The following is a 23,214-nucleotide window of genomic DNA, read 5'->3' on the forward strand; positions in this document are numbered from 1 at the left end:
TTCTAAGGGGCAAACTTGTCTCTCCTTCCATGTGTTAAGAGTCTTTCGTGCACCTTCCTTGACTTGTTTCAAGGTCACACGCTTGCTTCCAACACGGACATCATACTTACCTTTGTGCACAACCATAGTTAAGGTGATACCGTACTATCCATGACTGGGGCTCTTACTCCAAATGGTCTGAGGTATAATTGGGACTTCTCACTAGGGAGAACCCATGACATGTTGGTGGGTCCAGCACCATCAACATTTCTGGCACTAGAAGGAGGGCTAGATGACAAGCTGGGTCCTCACATCCTATTTTGAATCTTTGCACATCTATCATGGATATTGTTGTAGTGAACCCTCTTCGAAGGAGTTCTTTGATCACTTGTCAGAACTCACTATGTTGGTGAAGGCAAAGTGTTCTGGCCTAAGCACTTGCATGACTTCATTCCATTCTTAGAGAATGTAGAATATTTTGATGAAGTACATGTCAACATGTTGCTTGCGTACACACTTCACGAATGCCCAGAACGATGGTGCCACAACCTGACTCCTAATTTCATGTACTCATTTAAGACGTTCAGTGATATAATCAAAACTGTTTTACATAATTTTGATCCTGAAGCTTTTCACCAAAAAAATTTAAAACAATGGAAGGCCCTACATGAATCACCTATGGATTTCTAGAAGTGCTTCTATCTACTCATCTTTGAAGCTCCAAAAAGTCAGATGAAATTTCAATATCTCATGGATAGATTTGAATATTGTTGTCACAAATCAATCTATCCCAAAGTGAAGAAAAAGTTCAAACCTCACTCAGAATACTTCAATGATGGAGTTGTGCAATCACAAGTGGACATAGTTAATGTCACAAGTGATTGTTTGCCTTCTCATCATCAAACAGCTCCACCCCCGTAGAGTGATGGGGGAGAGAGTGCACACAAGACTATTCAACCGGTACATGCTTCCACCCTCACTACTCTTAATTTTTGCATAGATTTGGTTGGAAAGCCCATGGGTTGTCATATGCACTTGTTACATCAACCTCCATCTCCACGTTCTATTGATCCTCCCGATTGTACTATCTTGTGTTCTTCCGTTCTAGACTATACAGCTATTGTGAACAAGGATCAAGCCATTGACAGAGTTGATGTTACACAACCAACCTACGCTATCATTAATGATGATTAGGACCAGGAATTTGAACAAGAACCTACGGTAAAGGATGACCTCCTTCTTTATGTGCCTCCTCCATTCCTGACATCTTTGGTCATGTTGCTATCTCTAATTCTCTTTATGTAAATCCATCCACTGACACATCTACTTTCGATCATTTACAGAAGACACTAGATGTCATTCCATCATTCGACAGTGGAGAGAACAAATTCTTCATGGAAAATCCACTTGATATTTCATCTAGCTTTTCTGGAAGCATAGAGGGTGAACATTCTTGCTTCTCATATACCCCTATGTTTGATTTAGCAGATCATGAGGATGTCGATGAACTCATTGATTTTTTTTATCGTAGCTATCATGACCTATTTACTCATGTATTCAATCATGATTTTGATTCAATCATTGTTGATCTTTCAAATCCACCTATTTATGATGATGTATCTATCGATGAAGTCGAAAACCCATAGCCTGTTGAGGCACTTCAGCCCGAGCTGATGGTTATGTCAGGCCCTCTTTGTCATGAGGTAATTAGTTTCACTTCCGCTTAGGAAATGTTTTAAATACCCAAGTCTCCTCATCACTCATCTGTATGTATTGAATATCAATCCAACACACATATTTCGCTTCCTCCACCTGAATCACATGATCCTATCACACATCTATTGGAGGAATCATACACAACAAGCACAATTGCAAGACGTAAGTTGTCTCTTTTTCTCATGTTTTCTTGCATGTCATAGTCAATAGAGTGCATATGCTTATCATTTGCACACAGTGTATCACAACACCATTGTAAGTCCACAAAGTGCTTGTCATGTTCTTTCACTCTTTTCTTTTCTGTGGATGCATTTAAACTTAGAGTGTGTTTGTCTTCATTGTTATATATTTCATGTTTGTTGGTTCACTTGACTGTCCCATTCACAAACCATGCTTCACCAACATGGGTCAACCAATGCACCAGTGGCTGCATTGGAAATATCACTTCACGTGATCAAACCCATGCACTATTAGCTTAGGACTAAGAGTAGTGTTTTCTTTTGTCTTTTTTTTCTCGCATGCATGTTTGATTTCTTGGTTTGTTTATTTGTTTTCTTGCTTGCTTGGTTTCCTTAATTTCTTTGCTTTCACATTTGATGCTACTCTTTTCTTTATTGTTTTGTTTGTCTGTTTACACCTATAGGTTGTGTTATGCTCCTATACCAATAGGTGTCATATTTCATGACTGACTGTTGAAGTGCCAAATATGTTCATCCTTTCCATGCTGCAAAGGTTCCATATTTTCATAACAAAATCAAAAAATTTAAAAATGAAAAGAGGGTATGCCCTAAAAGAAAGATCAAAGGGAAAAAAGAATAAATTGGTAAAAAAAAAAGAAAATGAATGCCAAAGAAAGGACCAAGAAAGTGTGCTAGTCCAAAATGCCACTACTAACCTATTTTTGCAAAGAAGTTCAATTTGTGCAATTAGTGACTTCTGCCACACTTGATGGATGGCCAAACAGCTTAATCTTGGCCAGTTCATGTTTAAATTTCTTCTCTTAGAGATAGAAAATGAAACCTGTCCAAACTGTTCAATCTTGGCACGTGATTAGCTAGGTAGAGAAGCAAGGGAGCTCAACAGCTAAATCTGAGCCCTTGGAAGAAATAAGGGCAGACTTAGATAGGATGGCAGTTAAAAGAAAAGAAGAGAGTAAGGGCTTGCTAGTTTAAATGCACCCAAGCGAAAAGGAAGAAAAAATGTTAGGTGTAGTAAGCTAGGTAGGTAGTTTTGATGTTGCAGAAGCAGGTTTATGAGTAATTTTGTCTTTCAAAGGTGATTCATCTCATTGCTATCATGAACACCATGGCAAATATGTGGTGACAGATCAGATAATACATGTCTAACTTCCCCTCATTCCTCTCCCATCAATCACTCACTAACCTCCCCCCAAGGATATTGAGATCTGCTCAATACTCCTAAGATTATTCCATTTCATGAAAATGTTTAAGTAAAATGATATTTTGCTTAAAACACAAAGCCACATTTCTTGTGTAAAATCCTTTTTCTTTCCCTTTTGCCTAAATTTCCTAACTTTATGCTTAGCACAGTCGATTTCAAAATCCATGATAACTCCTAACCTATACTATATAAATCCCTATCCTAATGCCCCTTTCCCGTATTATATTAACATGTAAAAACCCCAAAAATTTAATACCCCGACCCCGGCTAAACTATATTCATATGCTAATATTTTGTATGGGAGTGAGGGTTTATTATTAAAACCTTGCAATAACCCTCCTAGCACGCAATCTTTGGAATTCATTTAACATTTGGTTAAATGAATAGCTGACTCCGTGACCCAATCAATAAAATAACCTCGAAACCTTTGAAAAGTGTTTTAAATTGATGGCGGGTCCCCACGCCATACTCCTCCACCAACTCCTTCCACTATCGACCGTCCGATCTGGGCTTTCCCATCGGATGACCCACAGCAATAGTGGAACCCCACCGATGCCTGAAGAATAGCGTCCAGGAAACGGGAGGTTTTTCCACCATACTAAAAACACGTGACACCCGCCTGGTGCTATCACGACCCCTCCACCCAAAACAACTTTTGTCCAAAGGTGCTACGGGGGCCAAACTGCTTACCGCCCATGCCCCTCCCCGTTGACCTCACCCTTGCATCATCCACTGACATCACAACCTCGTCAGCACTACGTCAGCGCCACGTCACCCCGCTACATGACAAAGCACTCCGTCATGCTGACGTCGCCCGTAAAAAGCGCCAAAAGCCCGCGAAGCCAAATTTTGTTAAAAAAGCCCGTTAAACTGTCGTTTTCACTCATTTCTATTCATTGTTATTACAAAGTTGTTGCGTACAAATTCACGTTCAATGTAGCTGCGCGAGCCACAATCCACCACCCCGACCAGCAAAAGACCAGTCTCCTGTTGTTACTCATCAATTACCATGCGCACTGCTCTTGAGCGCCTCCAAAACCCAAGTATTTACTCCATTTCCGCTTCCCGAACCTATATTTTTGTGTTTCTTCTGTAAATTTTACCTAAAAGGCTGAATGCAAGCTAAAATCCGTCTATAATTCTGAGAAAATTCACCCGAACCACCGTTGTTTTGTCCATTTTCCGTAAAAACCTAACTTCCATAGCTAAAAACGCACTGAGCAAACATGGAAACTCTTGCGCCCGTGGCCCTCAATGTCACGCCTCTCAATGCACCACACACAGAGTTGGAATGGTTGCCCCTAGCTGACAGGGATTTTCAGATTAGAGACTTCATCGGTGATGTGCCCCATCTCCAAGCTTTTTATGAAATTAGGAATTCATACCGCAGCAATACTGATGTCTATGGAATATGGGAGTCCCACATGCCCATATACTACCTCCCCTCAGTAAATGTGCTCCCTGATATCAACCACTTATGCTGTGCCAATTATGACCCCACTCAAAGAGCAGTTATGGCTCCATCTGGGACTGTCTTATTTTACATTACCCCTGAATCCATAAATGAAATGCTACACTTCAAACCCACTCAGCCTCTGGCCCCTCTCTCCATGGGATTCTTGCTTGACCAAGGTGCCAAACTGCCCAATTCAGAAATAACCAAATTGCCAGCCCCAGCAACCTCCTCCTTATCTGCATTCTTGGTTCACTGAAGCAGGAAAATTCATTGTAGACATGATTTCCTACATCTTGGGATTTAAAACAAGTGAATATGTTGATGAGACCACCTTGCTTCTCTTATCAATATTTACTCCAGGACATCCCCCTACTGTCAAATATGATTATGCTACTTTCATAGCCAATAAAATACATGAGCAATTCATGAGTCTAGAAAGAGAAAGAGTCTTTCGGTACACATCATACCTGTATCATATGTTTTTGTACTATCAAACAGACAGCTTTCAGTTTCCCATTAGAAAACTGGATGTTAAAGTAGAGAGAAAGCCTATAATCTTTTGGACCTCTGTCTTCCAACGTGTTCATGACTCCCCTTATACCTACTGTGAATTCATTGACTGTTTTATACATCCAACCTCCTCTCTACTGATGACAACTCCTCCTACTAGACTCTCTGGTGAAATGCAGAAAATTTTATAGCTCTCCAAGAACTACAGTATAGGTGATTGGTACTTTTACCAGAATCACATTGAGATCAGGATATATAGTTGTGAGCTGTGCCCCTATAAATAGCCAAAATATGTGCCTATGAGACTGTTTGCTCTAGAATATTTCAGGCAATTTATTAGCTCAGATTTGACTCATTTTTATGCTGCCAAGAAAAAGGCACAACTGAAAATAAGAAACCAATTGGGCCCGTTTGTCTTCAATAAAAGGGAAGCTTGGGAAGAGGCTGATAAGATTTTAGGGGAGGAACTTAAGCTGAAACAAAGTTTTTATTGGGCACCATATGACCCCGATCATTTCATAAGTTATAGAAAAGTGAAAAACAAGCTAACAACATATGTTCACCACAAGATCCCTGAAATTCAACAATATGCTAACCAACAAGAATGGGTAGAAGGCACATTAGTTGAAGAAATTACTGAGGAAGAGAAATTGGAAAAAGCCATGAAAGAGCTTGAAAAAATGCTTGACCTGGACTCTTTTGGACAGGTATCCTTCAAGCTGCCTCAGCACACATGAGGTGATACATCCTTTGTGGAGACTTCTCAGCAGCCCACACAAAAAGCCAGTATAGGGTTAGCAAAGGGAAAGGAGGTAATAGGTTCAGAGTAGGACATAATGACAGACCAGCCAGCTACTTCAAAGGAACAAAACCAAGGGCAGGTTCCTTCAGCACAGACAAAGGCACCTGAAATCCCTGCACTACAAACTCCTCTAAATGAGGAAAGAAGCAAGAAAATAGATAGGCAAGAAGACACACCGATCAACGGTTCTGCAGAGCAACCAGGGGAGAAAAGGAAAAGATTGAACCCCCTATCAAAGGAGGAGTTTATTTAGGATACCACAGACAATCTAAGAAAAGAAGGAGTAGTCAGCCAAGATACATCTCCGGTCACAGAAACATCCGCCAGTTCACAAAGGCAGGAGATCGGAAGACAACATAGTGTGGAATTTTCATCTGCTAGGCCACAAAGTAGGCAAGGCTCTGACATTAAGAGAACATTTACTGAAATAAAGGCAAAGAATGAGCCAATAAGAATTCAACTTTATAATCACTTACTGAAGATGGCCCCACAAATCAGCAAAGGTTAATGTCGGCAGATGACATTCAAGAAGGAAAGATGATCCTGATTCACTTTAAGCCCAAAATGCAGCAACCACAGTCAGCTGCTGATTACATCAGGACCAATATGGAAGTATTAGCCAAAGACATTCATCCAATGGACCAAATTGAGTTGCATAAACAAACTGGAGAAATGGTATACTCCACATTGGCAGATAAGGTATTATTGGCCCACAAATTGCAGAATTCATTAAATAATAGCTCTGGCCAATTGGAGTTGGAAAAAGCTTCCTCTTTAGCCAAGGATAACAGAATCAAGTCCTTGGAAGAGATTATCATGGAGCTGGGACATGATCCCAAGGCTGCCAAAGGCATCAAGGCATTAATTAAAAAGAAGGAAGAGGACATTGCAGCCTCAGGAAGCAATTAAAACTCCCTATTGCTATCCATCCACAAACCACAGAAGTGGTGCAGCAAAAAGAAGAGGAAGACATGATGGACTTGCTAATGAGGATGAATCAAAGACTAATTGAGACAGAGCAAGCATTGGAGAAAGCTTTACAAGAAAATTAGGGAGAGTCGACCTCCCAGCCACCTGAAGTGGCTCCAACAATTAGTACTGCTCCTCCTATAGTTACAACAGCAGTCCCTCCCACAGTCCAGGCATCAGCAACAGAAATCACTATAGGTACAGCAGTAGGCAGCAGCACTACCATGACCACCGAGCAATAAATCAAAGCCATGGAGGATTTAAAACTCCAAGTATCAGAATTAAAAGAGACTAAAGAGAATTTGGCCAAGTTGGAAATAAGTTATGACAAATCTAAAATGACTGTGGTAGAAAAATCAAGGGAGGTAAAAGCATTGGAAAATAAAGTAAGAACCTTAGAGAAGGATCTCTCCCTGTATAAACTGTTGGTAGAAATCAAAACAATTATGTGGACCAACATTGGCCAATCCCTCACTGATGTATGGAAATCAATACAGATAATTCATGAGCAGATTGATTTGGTAACAACAGCTCAAGTGGAGATTCAAAAGGCCAGGAATTTATTGGGACACATGCCCGAACAGGCCAATAGGCTAATACACTTTTTGAACACCCACACCAAGGAAGAGTTGGCAGCACTAGATATCAAGGACAGGACAGGCACCATTCTAACAGTCAAAAGAGTCCTGACCATGAAGAACTTCATACAAAATCTAGAGAGGAAGTGCCAGGACATGCAAGTGGAGATAAATGCTTTCACACAGAAGTTTACAGCTTTGCAGGAAAAGGGTCTGCCCAGTTTATTAACCAATGACTATAGACTGATGACACATGCAAACTATGCTCACAGGTTGAATACATATGTGGCTAATTAAGTCTCAACATCATCAAGTTCTGCAGAAGAGAAGGCACTCCCATCTCGATAGAGCCTGTATGACAATTTAGAAAATATGTTTTATATTGAGAATGAAGTGAGACATCTTTTCATGGTCTAGCCTACTTTCTTCAGGTACACGAATGCTGATGAAACTCTAATAAAAATGCACAGACACCAATTACCAGATGATCAGTGGTGGCAAAGCATGTTAGAGATCCTGTAGGCAGATCTCTGATTTCTTTATATCTTTGGGAAATCAAAAGTTCGTGTCACGCACCATAAAGTGGAAAATATGAAGGGAAGAGAATCAAGCTAGAGCAACAACACATTAAAGACGGTCCAGATACAGCCGAGAGAGCCGGGGCAACAGTGCACAATATCAGCAAAAACATCCACCAGCCGACTCACCAAGCAAACAGTTAATGAATCTCACCAACTGAGCGGCCAGCACAGCAGCATTCACTTCTGCATTTATTTCTTCCTGTTCCCAAGATCATTTACTTCTCTTTTAAAGTAGGTGAAAGAAGTTATTACAAGATATTATCTCATTGAGATATTTTGTAAACATTTTTGTACAAATACCTCCCCAAGCTAAGTATTAGGGGTTGGTGATACATTTCTGGAATTGTGCTGTAACTCTGAGAACTCTTCTAAATAAAAAGTTGTTGGAATGTGTTGTTGCTGAATTCTTTGGATGTGGAATTGATGGCAGAAGACTATGTTGTATAATTCTCGAATTATTTCATGGATCAATAAGTCTTTTTAACTCTTGTTTTGCAGTTTCTATGTTTTTATATATCATCTATGTTCATTATCTGAATAACAAGGAAAAGGAATAACCCAGAACCTGCTTAACTATACTTTGTGTTCAATCTCTATTATTTTTTATGTTTTATTCAGGATTAGCATAGACAGGAATTCTTAACTGCTCTTGTTTCCCCTGATTATTACATCCTAAATACAGCTAAGGAATTCTTAACTGCTCCTTGGAAATATTCATTCACTTTCCCTCTGTCAACATGATGAAGGATTCTTAATTTCCCTTGACCCCCTAACCCCATCCCACCTGATTCCAGCTTACAATTCGTTCCATGCTTAATTACCTTGCTCTATAATACCACCCTCTGTCAAAGAAACCATATCCAACAGTTCATCCTCACAGACTCCATTAGCCCAATGGACTGAACTTCTCATGTTTACATCCTGTTATGTAGAATATCACCATCCAAAAATCAAACAAATACCTGTACTTCATAACTAGCCTAATATACCTTAAAAATAAAGCTAAATCATAAAGAGAGAGCCCTCTCTGGATGCAAATGGGCTAGAATCTACATCTAAAAGATTGGTCTGTAGTTACCTCGGTTGTATTCCCTTGTCAACTTTTGGGGAACAACCTAAGTGCTAACATCATTGGCGACTCGACTGGGGAACTGAATGACTATTTGTTATTGTTGTCTATTTTCTAAAGCTACAGATGGAGCCTGAAGTTAACCAAGTAGCGTTTGAAACTGTTTTTGCTATGCAATTACAGGAGTAAGTAAACTCTACTTTAGTCTATCTCCAGTCTAGTTTTAGGCTTTAAATAGCTGTCTCAAAAATTTAATCAGTTTCCTAGAAAGATATTGTTAAAATCTGTGTTCTTCAAATACTTCCAGAAAAACCCACAAATATATTTAGAAGCTGGCTCCAAAGAAGAAAATCTGTTACAATAGATCAAATCCAGATCCAAATCCTCCAGCTATATTTAAAAATCCCAATTTGATCCCTAAGAATCTCAGAAGCCGAGAAAATCAAGAAAATTCTACTGATTTAAACTTTGAGACACCTCAACAGAACCTTACCCAATCTGAGCTTACTCCCAGAAAAGCAGCAACCCTTTCTTTCATTGTTGCAACTTCTTCTAGTTCACCATTATCACTTCAGAACATCTTTTCCACTCCCCCATCCACTGTACATATTTCCACTGTTATCCCTGTTCTCCTAGCTGTCAGATTTGTTTCTGTCAATATGGCAGATCGATATGCTCCCTTGCAGTTACCTGCAAATCCAGGGGCTATGCCCCAAGATTATCAAAACAAAATTACCTATTTTGATGGTACTGGCACCTATACAGCTCAACAACATACTAAGAAAATGACAGATTATTTTGAAACAACAAACCAGATTTTGCATCCAATAATCTTTACCAACAAAAATTTACAAGAGCTAAAAGAAATAAACCTTGATGAAATTGTTGAAGGAGAGTCTAAAGTGATTGATTTAAAGGATAATTTTTTACCCACGGGATTGACTCCTCTAGAGGATATTTTTTACTCTAATGATATTATAATAAAGCCAAAAATGCAGCTATTACATGCAGAAATTGAAGACTGTAATATAGGAACTGCAGAAAATCCTAAGATGATAAAACTGTCCAAAACATTGCCAGCTATCCAAAAGCTGAAATATATTGAATTATTCAAATAATTTCAAGATGTATTTGCATGGAGCTATGAAGACCTTAAGTCCTATGATACTTCTGTGATCCAACATACAATACCCCTAAAAGAAAATAAAAAACCTTTCAAGCAAAAACTTAGAAGGGTCAATCATGTACTCCTTCCTCTCATTGAGAAAGAGGTTAAAATAATGTATGAAGTTGGCATAATTACACCTATTAGATTTTCAGAATGGATCTCAAATTTGGTGCCCACTAAGAAGAAAACGGGAGAAATAAGACTGTGTGTTGATTTGAGAAATCTCAATAAAGTCTCTTTAAAAGATCACTACCCCTTACCCAAGATGGATCACATTTTACAAAGGGTAGTGGGCGCTTCTAGAATTTCACTGCTGGATGGATTCTCAGGCTTTAATCAGATCCTAGTTCACCCTGATGATCAAGATAAAACTAATTTTACAACACCTTGGGGAACCTTAAAATAGGTAAAAATGCCATTTGGACTTAAAAATGTAGGGGCAACCTTTCAACGGGCAATGGATATAGTTTTTGCTAAAGAGATTCATGATTTTCTGGTCATATATCTAGATGACCTTATTGCATTTTCCAAATCATACCAGGAGCACCTAGAACATCTCAGACAAGTGTTTTTAATATGCAAAAAATATGGCATATAACTAAACCCAAAGAAATCATTATTTGGCTTGGAAGAAGGCAAATTGTTAGGTCACATAATCTCAAAAGATGGCATTAGAATCGACCCAGATAGAATACAAGCCATTCTGCAATTTCCTCACCCTAGAAATATCAAAGAACTGCAAGCCTTCCTAGGGAAAATCAATTTTCTAAGAAGATTCATACCCAACTTGGCTAAACTAATAAGATTGCTGAATAACATGCTGAAGAAAGATTCCAAAATCAACTGGACAATAAAAGCTAAGCAAGATTTTGAAGAAATCAAAATAGATTTAACTAAAACACCAGTTATTACAAGCCCAAAATTTGACAGAGACTTTATAATCTTTTCCTTTGCATCTGAACACACTATTGTTGTTGTCCTATTATAGAAAGATGATCAAGGATGTGAAAAACCCATAGCTTTTTTCAGCAAAGTGCTTAGAGATGCACCTTTAAAATATCAAATCATGGAAAAACAAGCTTATGCCCTTGTAAAAGCTATTAAGGACTTTAGAGTTTACATTTTATACTCTCATGTAATAGCTTATGTGCCAAATACTGTGGTTAAGGATATCCTAACTCAAGAAGGAATTGAAGGCAAAAGAGGCAAATGGATAGCTAACATCTTGGAATATGACATTGAAATTAAACAAACAAACTTGATAAAAGGACAAGGATTAGCTAAACTGATGACTGAAACCAACTTTCAAGCCCTTGACATCAATGAACTGGATAACGAACAGGAGATGGTGACTCCACAGATCAATCAAGCCTTTTTACAATCACCTTGGTATGCTGATATAATTTACGTATTATTAAACCTGTAGGATCCTCCAGGGTTATCCAGAACTAAAAAGAGATTTTTGAAAATGAAAGCTTCAAAATTTTGTATTGGAGATAATGTTTTATTTTGGAAAGATCATGTAGGCATTTTACTAAGCTGCTTAACAAAGGATGAAACTGACAAAGTGTTCAAAGAATTTCATTCAGGGGACTGTGGTGAACATTTGTATTGGAAATCAACTGCTGATAAGATCCTAAGGGCTGGATTTTACTGGCCCTCCCTGTTTGCTGATGTAAAGAAATTTGTAGCTTCTTGCCATAAATTTCAAATCTTTGAAGGCAAGAGAAATCTTTTACCTCTACCCCTCAAACCAATTTCCACCGAAATACCATTTCAACAATGGGGTTTAGATTTCATTGGCGAAATTCACCCTCCCTCTTCTAGCCAGCATAAGTGGATTTTAACTGCCACAGACTACTTCACCAAGTGGATAGAAGCCATCCCTTGTAGACAAGATAATGATTCAGCGATCATGCAATTCCTAGAAACCAATATCTTGTCTCGATTTGGCTGTCCGGAAAAGAATATAACTGACAATGCTGTTGCTTTTAAATCCAAAAGAATGATCAAATTTTGTCACAAATACCATATTACCTTAGGCCACTCCACAGCCTATTACCCTCAAGGTAATGGTCTAGCTGAATCATGCAATACAAGCCTAATCAATATCATTAAGAAAGTATTGGAGGAAAACAAGAAAAATTGGCATAAGAAGCTTATCAATGCACTCTGGGCAGACATGTTGACAACAAAAAGATCCATTGGAACAAGCCCCTATGAATTGGTTTATGGCATGGAGGTTGTATTCCCTTCATCCTTGAGGATCCCTGTGATAAAATTGCTGCAAGAAATACAAGCAGAACCCAATGACATTCAGAGAAGAATCAATCAGACTATTTATTTGCAGTAGATTAGAGATGAAGTGTATCAAATATCTCAAGTTCTACAAGAAAAACTTAAGAAGATATTTGACAAAAAGACAAAGGCAGAGCATTTTTTCATAGGAGACAAAGTATTGAAATGCGATTCCAGAAGGGAAGATAAAGGAAAACATGGGAAATTTGACTTCCTATGCAAAGGACCTTTTGCTATTTAGGTTGTACAAGGAAACAACACCTACTTTTTGAAAATCCTGGATGGTACAGAAGCAGAAGATGGGCCAATCAATGGTCGGATGCTCAAGCATTATTTTGATCCACTTTGTTGAGATGACAGGACTCTAACTTGTACATAAGAGTGTTTATTTTGTGTAGTTTATTACAACAATAAGATAGGAAGGAATATGTAGCAAATTTTGAGAAAAAAGAAAGGAACTGTACCACCTTCTTGTATTACCTTGTTAGTTCATCAGAAGAAGCTAAAGTAAGAGACTTGGGACCTGTAAATATGATGGCCAATATTCAGAAAAACTATCAAAAATAGAGCTGCAATTGTTTGAATCAGTGTATGATATATATATATATATATATATATATATATATATCTATATATATATATATATATATATATATATATATATATATATATATATATATATATATATATATATACAGAGGTACATTGTTGTTTATTTACAACCAAGGAGAAATTTCAGAATACAACAAGAATTGAATATAAGGCCATCTGACCTACTGTTCTTGGCTTTTCACCAGGAAAAGCCATCCCCAAGTGGAGCCAGTGTTATGCTCTTATACCAATAGGTGTCATATTTCATGATTGACTATTGAAGTGCCAAATATGTTCATCCTTTCCATGCTGCAAAGGTTCCATATTTTCCTAACAAAATCAAAAAATTAAAAAATGAAAAGAGGGTATGCCCTAAAGAAAGATCAAAGGGAAAAAAGAATAAATTGGTCAAAAACAAAGAAAATGAACCCCAAAGAAAGGACCAGAAAAGTGTGCTAGTCCAAAATGCCACTACTATCCTATTTTTGCAAAGAAGTTCAATGTGTGCAATCAATGACTTCTGTCACACTTGATGGATGGCCAAGCAGGTTAATCTTGGCCAGTTCATGTTTAAATTTCTTGTCATAGAGATAGAGAATGAAACCTCTCCAAACTGTTCAATCTTGGCATGTGATTAGCTAGGTAGAGAAGCAAGGGAGCTCAACAGCTAAATCTGAGCCCTTGGAAGAAATAAGGGCAGATTTAGATAGGATGGTAGTTAAAAGAAAAGAAGAGAGCAAGGGCTTGCTAGTTTAAATGCACCCAAGCAAAAAGGAAGAAAAAATGTTAGGTGTAGTAGGCTAGGTAGGCAGTTTTGAAGTTGCAGAAGCAGGTTTATGAGTAATTTTGTCTTTCAAAGGTGATTCATCTCATTGCTATCATGAACACCATGGCAACAATGTGGTGACAGATCAGATAATACATGTCTAACTTCCCCTCATTCCTCTCCCACCAATCACTCACTAACCTGCCCCCAAGGATATTGAGATCTGCTCAATACTCCTAAGATTATTCCATTTCATGAAAATGTTTAAGTAAAATGATATTGCTTAAAACACAAAGCCACATTTCTTGTGTAAAATCCTTTTTCTTTCCCTTTTGCCTAAATTTCCTAACTTTATGCTTAGCACAGTTGATTTCAAAATCCATGATAACTCCTAACCTATAATATATAAATCCCTATCCTAATGCCCCTTTCCCGTATTATATTAACATGTAAAAACCCCAAAAATTTAATACCCCAACCCCGGCTAAACTATAGTCATATGCTAATATTTTGTATGGGAGTGAGGGTTTATTATCAAAACCTTGCAATAACCCTCCTAGCGTGCAATCTTTGAAATTCATTTAACATTTGGTTAAATGAATAGCCGACTCTGCGACCCAATCAATAAAATAACCCTGAAAGCTTTGAAAAGTGTTTTAAATTGATGGCGGGTCCCCACGACATACTCCTTTGCCAACTCCATCCACTATCGACTGTACGATCCGGGATTTCCCATCGAACGACCCACAGAAATATTGGAATCCCTCCAATGCCCAAAGAATAGCGTCCGGGAAACAGGTGGTTTTGCCACCATACTAAAAACACGTGGCGCCCGCACGGTGCTATCGCAGCCCCTTCGCCCGAAACAACTTTTGTCCAAAGGTGGTGCGCGGGCCAAACGGCTTACCGCCCATGTCCCTCCCCGCTGATGTCACCCTCACGTCATCCACTGATGTCACAACCCCGTTAGCACTACGTCAGCGCCACGTCACCCTGCTACGCGACAAAGCACTCCGTCATGCTAACATCACCCGAAAAAAGCGCCAAAAGCCCGCGAAGCCAACTTTTGTTAAAAAATCCTGTTAAACTGTCATTTTCACTCATTTCTATTCATTTTTATTACAAAGCCGTTTCGTACAAATTCACGTTCAATGTAGCTGCGTGAGCCACAGTCCACCACCCCGACCAGTAAAAGACCAGTCTCCTGCTGTTACTCGTCAATTACCCTACGAACTGCTCTCGTGCGCCTACAAAACCTAGGTATTTACTCCATTTCCGCTTCCTGAACCTATAGTTTTGTGTTTCTTCTGTAAATTTTACCTAAAAAGCCGAATGCAAGCTAAAATCCGCCTATAATTCTGAGAAAATTCACCCGAACCACCACTGTTTTGTCCATTTTCCGCAAAAACCCGACTTCCACAGCTAAAAACACACTGAGAAAACATGGAAACTCCTGCGCCCGTGGCCCTCAATGTTGCGCCTCTCAATGCACCACACAAAGAGTTGGAATGGTTGCCCCTGGCTGACAGGGATTTTCAGATTAGAGACTTCATCGGTGATGTGCCCCATCTCCAAGATTTTTGTGAAATTAGGAATTCATACCGCGGCAATACTGATGTCTATGGAATATGGGAGTCCCACATGCCCATATACTACCTCCCCTCAGTAAATGTGCTCCCTGATATCGTCCACTTATGCTGTGCCAATTATGACCCCACTCAAAGAGCAGTTATGGCTCCATCTGGGATTGTCTTATTTTACATTACCCCTGAATCCATAAATGAAATGCTACACTTGAAAACCACTCAGCCTCTGGCCCCTCTCTTCATGGGATTCTTGCTTGACCAAGGTGCCAAACTGCCCAATTCAAAAATAACCAAAATAGCTCAATTATTCATGAAACCAAATTGCCAGCCCCAGCAACCTCCTCCTTATCTGCATTCTTGGTTCACTGAAGCAGGAAAATTCATTGTAGACATGATTTCCTACATCCTGGGATTTAAGACAAGTGAATATGTTGATGAGACCAGCTTGCTTCTCTTATCAATATTTACTCCAGGACAGCCCCCTGCTATCAAATATGATTATGCTACTTTCATAGCCAATAAAATACATGAGCAATTCATGAGTCTAGAAAGAGAAAGAGTCTTTAGGTACACATCATACCTGTATCATATGTTTCTGTACTATCAAATAGACAGCTTTCAGTTTCCCATTAGAAAACTGGATGTTAAAGGAGAGTGAAGGTCTGTAATCTTCTTGACCTCAGTCTTCCACAGTGTTCATGACTCCCCTTATACCTACTGTGAATTCATTGATTGGTTTATACATCCAGCCTCCTCTCTACTGATGACAACTCCTCCTGCTAGACTCTCTGGTGAAATGCAGAAAATTTTACAGCTCTCCAAAAACTACAGTATAGGTGACTGGTACTTTTACCAGAATCACACTGAGATCAGGATATACGGTTGTGAGCTGTGCCCCTATAAACTGCCAAAATATGTGCCTATGAGACTGTTTTCTCTAGAATATTTCAGGCAATTTATTAGCTCAGATTTGATTCATTTTTATGCTGCCAAGAAAAAGGCACAGCTGAAAATAAGAAACCAAATGGGCCCGTTTTTTCTTCAATAAAAGGGAAGCTTGGGATGAGGCTAATAAGATTTTAGGGGAGGAACTTAAGCTAAAACAAAGTTTTTATTGGGCACCATATGACCCCAATCATTTCATAAGTTATAGAAAAGTGAAAAACAAGCTAACAACATATGTTCACCACAAGATCCCTGAAATTCAACAGTATGCTAACCAACAAGAATGGGTAGAAGGCACATTAGTTGAAGAAATTACTGAGGAAGAGAAATTGGAAAAATCCATGAAAGAGCTTGAAAAAACGCTTGACCTGGACTCTTTTGGATAGGTATCCTTCAAGCTGCCTCAACACATAGGAGGTGATACATCCTTTGCCGAGACTTCTCAGCAGCCCACACAAAAAGCCAGTACAGGGTCAGCAAAGGGCAAGGAGGTAATAGGTTCAGAGCAGGACATAATGACAGACCAGCCAGCTACATCAAAGGAACAAGGCCAAGGGTAGGTTCCTTCAGCACAGACAAAGGCACCTGAAATCCCTGCACTACAAACTCCTCTAAACGAGGAAAGAGGCAAGAAAAGGGACAGGCAAGAAGACACACCGATCAGCGGTTCTGCAGAGCAACCAAGGGAGAAAAGGCAAAGATTGAACCCTCTATCAGAGGAGGAGTTTATTCAGGAGACCACAGATAGTCTAAGGGAAGAAAGAGTAGTTAGCCAGGATACATCCCCGGTCATAGAAACATTGGCCAATTCACACATGCGGGAGATCGGAAGACAACATAGTGTGGAATTTTCATCTGCCAGGCTACAAAGCAGGCAAGGCTCTGACATTAAGAGAACATTTACTGAAATAAAGGCAAAGAATGAGCCAATAAGAATTCAACTTTATAGTCACTTACTAAAGATGGCCCCCACAAATCAACAAAGGTTAATGTCGGCATATGACATTCAAGAAGGAAAGATGATCTTGAGTCACTTTAAGCCCAAAATGCAACAACCACAGTCAGTTGTTGATTACATTAGGACCAATCTGGAAGTATTAGAAAAAGACATTCATACAATGGACCAGATTGAGTTGCATAAACAAACTGGAGAAATCGTATACTCCACATTGGCAGATAAGGCATTATTGGCCGAAAAATTGCAGAATTCATTAAATAATACCTCTGCCCAATTGGAGTTGGCAAAAGCTTCCTCTTTAGCCAAGGATAACAGAATCAAGTCCTTGGAAGAGATTATCATAGAGCTGGGACATGATCCCAAGGATGCCAAAGGCATCAAGGCATTAATTAAAAAGAAGGAAGAGGACATTGTAGCCCTTAGGAAGCAATTAAAACTCCCTATTACTATGCATCCACAAACCACAGAAGTGGTGCAGCAAAAAGAAGAGGAAGACATGATGGACTTGCTGATGAGGATGAATCAAAGACTAAATGAGATAGAGCAAGCATTGGAGAAAGCTTTACAAGAAAAGCAGGGAGAGTCGACCTCCCAGCCACCTGAAGTAGCTCCAACAATTACTACTGCTCCTCCTACAGTTACAACAACAGTCCCTCCCACAATTCAGGCATCAGGAGCAGAAATCACCATAGGTACAGCAGCAGGCGGCAGCACTACCATGACCACCGAGTAGTTAATCAAAGCTAAGGAGGATTTAAAACTCCAAGTATCAGAATTAAAAGAGACTAAAGAGAAATTGGCCAAGTTGGAAATAAGTTATGACAAATATAAAATGACTGTGGCAGAAAAATCAAGGGAGGTAAAAGCATTGGAAAATAAAGTAAGAACCTTAGAAAAGGATCTCTCCTTGCATAAACCCTTGGTGGAAATCAAAACAATTTTGTGGACCAACATTGGCCAATCCCTCACTGGTGTATGGAAATCAATACAGATAATTCATGAGCATATTGATTGGTAACAGCATCTCAAGTGGAGATTCAAAGGGCCAGGAATTTATTGGGACACATGCCCAAACAAGCCAATAGGCTAATACACTTTTTGAACACCCACAGCAAGGAAGAGCTGGCAGCACTGGATATCAAGGACAGAACAGGCACCATTCTAATAGTCAAAAGAGTCCTGACCATGAAGAACTTCATACAAAATCTGGAGAGGAAGTGCTAGGACATGCAAGTGGAGATAAATGCTTTCACATAGAAGTTTATAGGTTTGCAGGAAAAGGGTCTGCCCAGTTTATTAGCCAATGACTATAGACTGATGACACATGCAAACTATGCTCATAGGTTGAATACATATGTGGCTAATCAAGTCTCAGCATCATCAAGTTCTGCAGAAGAGAAGGCATTCCCATCTGGATAGAGCCTGTATGACAATTTAGAAAATCTGTTTTATATTGAGCATGAAGTGAGACATCTTTTCACGGTCCAGCCTACTTTCTTCAGGTACACAGATGCTGATGAAACTCTAATAAAAATGTGCAGACACCAATTACCAGATGATCAGTGGTGGCAAAGCATGTTAGAGATCTTGTAGGCATATCTCTGATTTCTTTATATCTTTGGGAAATCAAAAGTTCATGTCACACACCATAAAGTGGAAAACAGGAAGGGACGAGAATCAAGCTAGAGCAACAGTGTATTAAAGACAGTCTAGATACAACCAAGAGAGTCGGGGCAACAACACACAATATCAGTGGAAACATCCACTGGCTGACTCACCGAGAAAACAGCTAATGACTCTCACCAACTGAGTGGCAAACACAGTAGCATTCACTTCTGCATTTATTTCTTCCTGTTCCCAAGATCCTTTACTTCTCCTGTAAAGTAGGTGAAAGAAGTTATTGCAAGATATTATCTCATTGAGATATTTTGTAAACATTTTTGTACAAATACCTCCCCAAGCTAAGTATTAGGGGTTGGTGATACATTTCTAGAACTGCGCTGTAACTCTGAGAACTCTTCGGAATAAAAAGTTGCTGGAATGCATTATTGCTTAGTTATTTGCATGTGGAATTGATGGCAGAGGACTATGTTGTAGAGTTCTTGAATTATTTCGTGGGTCAATAAGTCTTTTTAACTCTTGTTTTACATTTTCTGTGTTGTTATATATAATCTATGTTCATTATCTGAATAACATGGAAAATGAATAACCCAGAACCTGCTTAACTGTACTCTGTGTTCAATCTCTGTTATTTTTTATGTTTTCTTCAAGATTAGCATAGATAGGAATTCTTAACTACTTCTATTTCCCCTAGTTCTTACATCCTGAATACAGCTAAGGAATTCTTAACTGCTCCTTGGCAATATTCATTCACTTTCCCTCTGTCAACATGATGAGGGATTCTTAATTTCTCTTCACCCCTTGACCCCATCACACCTGATTCTAGCTTACAATTTGTTCCATGCTTAATTGCCTTGCTCTGTAATACTACCCTTTGTCAAAGAAACCATATCCAGTAGTTCATCCTCACAGACTCCATTAGCCCAATGGACTGAACTTCTCATGTTTACATCCCTGTTATGTAGAATATCACCATCCAAAAATAAAACAAATACATGTACTTCATAACTAGCCTAATATACCTTAAAAATAAAGCTAAATCATAAAGAGAGAGTCCTCTCTGGATGCAGATGGGCTAGAATCTGCATCTAAAAGATTGGTCTGTAGTTACCTCGGCCATATTCCCTTGTCAACTTTTGGGGAACAACCTGAGTGCTAACAGGTTGGTTTCGCATGAAACTGTGTACGACTCTAGAAATAAGAAGGGTAGAGTACAATAGGAATTGTATATATACCTATAGTTGGTTATCTGTTGTCTTCTCTCTTTATGTAGAACTTGTTATCTTCAGTCAACGATACACCAATGGAAAATATGTTATGTTTTGTTGACACCTAATCGGAAACGGATGGGTGAACTGGACAGTCATCTAGAATATGAACTGATCCGTCATATGAATTTATATAAATAAATAGTTAGCTAATGAATAATACATCAGTTCTTTTCTCCCGCTCATCCTAGAGTTACCCTGGCCTGACATGGTATCAGAGCTCAGGTCCCAGTCCCTAAAATAGTTGTAACTCCTGTCCTGAGAGCTGCTCAGTCCTGAGCGCTACTCTGACCTTGATTCCCTAGCTCTGCCTCTGCCTGGCCTGAGACTGCCAGAGACTGCGCATTATTTTTATAAACGTTTGTCTGAGCTGCCCCTCTCTGCGCATGAATCCATGAATGTATCGGTTATGTTTTTGAGAGCTCCCTTGTGCGTTTCTGGCCTGACATGGTCTCTGCGTTTCTGGCCTGACATAAACTAGGTTTTGACTCGGCTTCCTTGGCACATTCTGCATCTTTAGACAAAGAGCCGTTATCCTTTCCGCTGGTCTCATTTTCGAAACACTAATTGCATATTCTGCATCTTTGGGGAGCTACTATCCTAAGCTCCGACTGGAGCTATTTGACGGACCACGCTCACCGTTCAGGCGCAGTACCTCCAACTCGAACCGCATTTTGTTCAAAGGTAACCATGTGGGATTTATTTTCCCAGAATTCGGTGCTCATTTGAATGATACGGCTCTCCAATAAGGAGGAGATATGAGATTTTTCGAACTCCTCTTTGCCAGGGAGAGGCTTCAAGCAATCGGCCTCCACAAAACTCACAATGCCCTTCAATGCGGGGCTCATGTTTGATCTCCAAAAGGGAACAATTAGCCGAGTCTGGTAATACATATTAAATCCCGTGATATTTATAAGCGGTGCTTCTTTCACGAATCCCATCTGGCTGTCACGGAGTGCTTACTGTTCGTTCCGTCTATTACTTCAGGCAGATCACAGACCTGTAATTTAGAAAACTTCATGTCACTGTCCAAATCGTAATGTTCCACAGACTTCCCGCGTAGACTGATGGAAAATCTTTTGTTTGGCTAGCGGAGATATAAAATGGACAAATAGGCTCAGAAGCTTGTACTGGTGCAAAGACGTCTCTGCCAACGGGCGCTTGCGCCCACGTTGCGGACTAGGCATGGTTTGTCAAATTCTTAAGCTCTAATTCAAGCATTTGATGTGAAGACTGTTGATCAAAGCACCTGCCGGATTCGAGGCCGTCTTGCTGGTTCTCTACACCAGTGAATTAAAAACGTTTAAAGTATTTATATATATTACGCTGCTTTCAAAATAGTGATATATTAATACAGAGAAATGATATAGTCATATACTGCATTGTATATATATTGAAGTGATATATGTTGAAGAGATCCCTTGAGCGCCTTTTTTTCAAACATAGTAGTGTGGCAGTGATATAAGAAATGGTGATATAAGAAATGTTGATATAAGAAATGCTGATGCAAATGTTAGAAGAAAATAAAATGCATAAGGCTATGGCATAAGGATTTTTTTTTTTTCAGCAGAAGTTAGAAGTTTTTTTTTGGCAGAGATATTTTTTTTTACAGAATGCATTCAATCATTTCTATGGTAGGAATAGTTCTCACTGGCAAGGAGAACTATTCAGAATGGTCTCGGATGGTAAAACACACTCTCATATACAATGAGCTGTGGAAAGGAGTGTGTGTTGGAGAAGAAGACAAAGACCCTGTGCAGCCTACATTAGATAAAGAACTTGTCATCTGGGAAAACAAGAACAGCAAAGCCTATGCATCGATCGCAGCATCTGTAAATGAAGAAGTAAGTCGTCATATTTCATCCTATTCCACTGCCTTTGAAGCTTTACAAAAGCTGAAAGAACTTTATGATTCACATTCTGCACTTGAAGTTGTTCAGCTCATGATTAAACTCTTCACTCTTGAACTGAAAAATAATGATCCCCTTGCTCTTGCATCTGAAATAAAGTCTATAATGCATGATATTAAATCCACTAAGGTTGAGCTGGATATCTCTCTTATTGCCTTTCTCAAAGCACTCTATCCTACCTACTCCAATTATCTTGAGTCTTTACAAGCAAATGGAAATCTTAAAGACATAACCTTTGAGTCTCTTGTGAAAAAGTTTGTTGAAAGAGAGAAAGCCTTTGGAAAGAAAACAGTCCCTGAATCTTCTGAAGAGACTGTTTGCCTTGCTCATAAAGAAAAGCATCCTGCTCAAGATTCTACAAGAGGAAGAGGTGGACGAAGAGGAAGAGGAAGATACTTCAGAGGCAGGGGGGCAGACATTCTCAAGCAGAAAAGGTAGATCTGCATTGCATTCGCTGCAAACGAAATGGATCACATGATGCTTCTACATGCAAGCTACCATGGGACAAAGTTGAGCAGAGAAGAAATCAGCAGAAAGGTAAAACTGATGACACAGACAAAGGTAAAGCACCTGAATCCGCTCACTATATTGAGGCACAATGTAACATTGGAGTAAATGAAGATTTGTTTAATGCTTCACTTGCTTCTTCGAAAAATGACTGGTTGCTTGATTTAGAAGCAACTTGTCATATGACTCATAGGAAAGAATTTTTTGAAGATTTCACTGACAATGTTGATGGAGCAGTATACTTTGCAGATCAGTCAAAAATCAAGCCATCAGGGCTTGGCACAATCAGGCTTAAACTGCCTGGTCTTCCAGACTTTCTTCTGGATCATGTTCTATATCTCCCACAGCTCAAGAGAAACTTGCTGTCACTGGTCCACATCCGCCAGCAAGGTCACTCCATTCATATGTTTGATGGAAAGCTTGAGGTAAGAAAGGCATTTGACCATTCACTTGTCATGAGGGGTATAGAAGAAGAAAGACTTCTTAAACTGCAAGGAACTTCTGCTCATGCACAACATTTCTCATATATTTATCAT

Source organism: Pinus tabuliformis, chromosome 9 (assembly GCF_031772625.1).
Source record: "Pinus tabuliformis cultivar Carrire ecotype Pingquan chromosome 9, CPIR1, whole genome shotgun sequence".
NCBI classification, from domain to species: Eukaryota; Viridiplantae; Streptophyta; class Pinopsida; order Pinales; family Pinaceae; genus Pinus; species Pinus tabuliformis.